Here is a 4,206-nt window from a genome sequence, read left to right on the forward strand (position 1 = left end):
TAATTTCGTTTTAAATGAAGATTTTAGACTTTTAAACTCATTTTGAATATGAATTATGTATTTTGTACTTGTATATTACGTTTTAGCCAGTTTCAAATTTTTTGAGAAAAAATGACCAAAATACCCCTGTGTGGCGAAAATTTTATTTTGATTGTTTTTGATCTAAAATAGTGTGTATTCTCTAAAAACTTGATATTTAACAACGATTGCTCATAGGAAAGGAAAGAAACTGAAATGTAAGCCTTGCGGGGTTCCGGTTGGCATTCCGAATAATGAGTGTCAATTAGGACGTCGAGGCAATTGGCATGGGTCTGAGGGAGGTTCCGGGTCGTGACAATTCTATTGGTATCAGAGCCTTTGGTTTTAAAGATAAGAGTTTTTGATTTTAAAGTGGTTTTAAAAATTTACAGTATCAGTGCGGGCCCAGATTAAGTTAGGTTATGTTGAATAGAATACATGCATTTTCATATAGAGCTTAAGGTTCCCTAAGCTTGCTCATTTTCTTTTATAGATTATTATGCCTCCTCGACGCGGACGCCCACCTCTCACTAGATCGGTTGGGAAGGGAAGAGGTTGTTCCCAACGTCGTCAACTAGATGCAGTAAGGGAAGAATCAGCTGCGTCTACCATTTGGGCAGCACCTGCTGCTGAGCAGGCCGATAGTCCTCCACATCCTCTACCTCCTCCGCCACCTATTAGTATTCCCGTCATGCCTACTGAGGCAGCACAAGCATTGGCAGCTTTCTTTACCGCAATGGCTGGTGGGGCTCAGACTGGTCAAGTTCCACCTATAGTACCACCAGTTACTCCTTTAGTTCCACCACCGGTATAGGATGTATCCATTTCCAAGAAGCTAAAGAAGGCTAGACAACTCGGTTGTGTGTCTTTCGCGGGTGAGTTGGATGCCACTGTGGCAAAGGACTGGGTTAATCAGGTTTTAGAAACTCTTTCTGATATGAGATTAGACGACGACATGAAGCTGATGGTGGCTACGAGATTATTAGAGAAGAGGGCTCGTACTTGGTGAAATTCAGTGAAGTCTCGTTCCACTACTCCTCAGACGTGGTCTGATTTTCTCAAGGAATTCGATGGTTAGTATTTCACTTTATTTTCATCAGAAAGAAAAGAAGAGAGGATTTTTGAGTTTGAAATAGGGAAATCTAACTGTAGAGGAGTACGAGACTCGTTTTAAAGAGTTGATGTTATATGTGCCGGATCTGGTGAAATCTGAGTAGGATAAGGCCAGTTATTTCGAGGAAGGGCTCCGTAATGAGATTAGAGAGCGGATGACAGTGATTGGTAGGGAGCCATATAAGGAGGTGGTACAGATGGCTTTACGGGCTGAGAAGCTCGCGATTGAGAATAAGAGGATTCAGACTGAGTTTGCAAAAAAGAGGAATCTTGGTATGTCTTCTACTCAGCCAGTAAAAAGAGGCAAGGACTCAACGATTTCAGGGAGTACTACTTCTGTTTTCGTGACATCTCCTCGACCTCCATTTTCACCATCACAACAGAGACCTTCGAGGTTTAGCAGATCTGCTATGACTGGTTCTGGAAAGAGTTTCGGAGGTTCTGACCAATGCAAAAATTGTGGGAATTATCATAATGGGCTATGTAGAGGGCCAACAAGATGTTTCCAATGTGAACAGACGAGTCATATTAGGAGTAATTGCCCACGGTTAGGACGAGCCATGGTAGTTGCATCATCTTCACCAGCTCGCACTGATATGCAGAGGAGAGATTCTTCTGGGTTGCCACCGAGACAGAGAGTGGCCATACGGTATGGTGTGGAGAGTAATGCCCCAACACATCCACCTTCGAGACCACATACTCGTACCTCGACAAGAGTTTTCGCTGTGACGGAAGATGAGGCACGGGTCCGACCTGAAGTAGTGACAGGTACTATGTCTTTATTTGATAAAGATACTTATGTTTTGATAGATTCTAGCTCAGATAGGTCTTATGTGAGCACCATATTTGCATCAATTGCTGATAGAAACCTGTCACCATTAGAGGAAGAAATTGTAATTCACACCCATTTAGGAGAAAAGCTAGTTAGAAATAGTTGTTATAGAGACTGTGGGGTAAGGGTAGGTGAAGAAGAATTTATGGGTGACTTAATTCCTCTAGAGACCCTGGATTTTGATCTAATATTGGGTATGGACTGGTTAACTGCACATCGGGCGAACGTGGATTGTTTCTGAAAGGAAGTTGTTCTTCGAAATTCGGAAGGAGCAGAGATTGTGTTTGTAGGGAAACGCCGAGTATTACCGTCCTGTGTAATCTCGGCCATCAAAGCTTCGAAATTAGTGCAAAAAGGGTATCCAGCTTATTTGGCATACGTGATTGATACTTCAAAGGGGGAACCTAAGTTAGAGGATGTCCCGATAGTAAGTGAGTTTCCTGATGTATTTCCTGATGATTTACCGGGACTGCATCCTGATCGATAGCTTGAGTTCCCTATTGATTTACTTCTGGGTACCGCACCTATTTCTATCCCTCCATATAGAATGACTTCGACAGAGTTGAAGGAACTGAAAGTCCAGTTGCAAGATTTAGTGGATAAATGTTCATTCGTCCTATCATTTCTCCTTGGGGAGCACCAGTTATATTTGTCAAGAAGAAGGATGGCACTCTTCGATTGTGTATTGATTACCGTCAACTGAACCGAGTGACCATCAAGAATAAATATCCTTTACCCCAGATAGATGATCTTTTTGATCAATTACGAGGTGCTTGGTATTCTCTAAGATTGATTTGAGATCTGGGTACTATCAGTTGAGGATTAAGGAGTAGGATGTACCCAAGACTGCTTTTAGGATGCGTTATGGGCATTATGAGTTTCTGGTGATGCCGTTTGGTTTGACTAATGCCTTGGCAGTTTTTATGGATCTTATGAACAGGGTGTTCCATCCATACTTGGATATGTTTGTGATAGTATTCATAGATGACATCCTGATTTATTCGAAGAATGATGATGAACATGTTGTCCATTTGCGCATTGTGTTGCAAACTTTGCGCGAGAGACAACTCTATGCCAAGTTCTCTAAATGTAAATTCTGGTTGAAGGAAGTGGTTTTCTTGGGACATGTGGTGTCTGGAGCTGGAATTTATGTCGATCCCAAGAAGATTGAGGCAATCTTGTAATGGGAGCAACCGAGAACAGTAACTGAGATTCGTAGTTTTCTTGGCTTAGTTGGTTATTACCGGAGATTTGTTCAGGGATTTTCTTTGATAGCAGCTCCTCTGACTCGTTTGACTCGTAAAAGAGTTAAGTATGAGTGGGATGATGTTTGTGAAAATCGATTTCAGGAGCTTAAGAACCGGTTAACCTTCGCTCTTGTCTTAACACTTCCTGTTAATGGAAAAGAATTTGTGGTATACAGTGATGCATCTAAGTTGGGGTTGGGGTGCGTATTGATGCAAGATGAAAAAGTTGTGGCTTATGCTTCTAGACAGCTAAAGAGGCATGAAGCAAATTACGCTACCCATGATTTAGAGTTAGCAGCAGTGGTGTTTGCTTTAAAAATCTGAAGGCATTACTTGTATAGTGAGCACTGTCGGATATTTACAGATCACAAGAGTTTAAAATATTTGCTCACCCAAAAGGAGCTTAATTTGAGGCAAAGGAGATGGTTGGAGTTGATAAAAGATTATGACTTGGTGATAGACTATCATCCGGAAAAGGTGAACGTTGTAGCTGATGCCTTAAGTCGTAAGTCTTCATTGTAAAGCCCGACCTTATAAAATACTATTCATGACTTACATGTGATGATAGCATGATTGCATGCTAGGAGAGTCCCGAAAAATTTACAAAAGTCGGTGTTGTACCTAGAGGTACAACAAAGTTTATTTAATCCTCGAACTAGATCAAATAGGAATTTTAAGGTGAGATTAAGAGTGTCACAGTTCATGGATGACTTAAAATGGTAATTTGGAGTTTGAGGATCAATTTGGAGTCAAATCAGAATTTTCACTAACTAGGGGCAAAATGGTCATTTGTCACTTGGGGACAAAATGAGAATTTTAGAAAGAATTTTTTGGCCCCATTTGACTTATTGGAGTATAATTTGACTTATTGAAGTATGATTTGAGGTTTAGAAGTGAAAAATTTTAATTTCGGTATAATTTGGAGTATAGGGGTAAAATGGTAATTTTGCCACCTCAGGGGCAAAATTGTAATTTTCCACCACCAGGATATTTTTT

This window comes from Theobroma cacao, chromosome 3 (assembly GCF_000208745.1).
Source record: "Theobroma cacao cultivar B97-61/B2 chromosome 3, Criollo_cocoa_genome_V2, whole genome shotgun sequence".
In the NCBI taxonomy this organism is placed as follows: domain Eukaryota; kingdom Viridiplantae; phylum Streptophyta; class Magnoliopsida; order Malvales; family Malvaceae; genus Theobroma; species Theobroma cacao.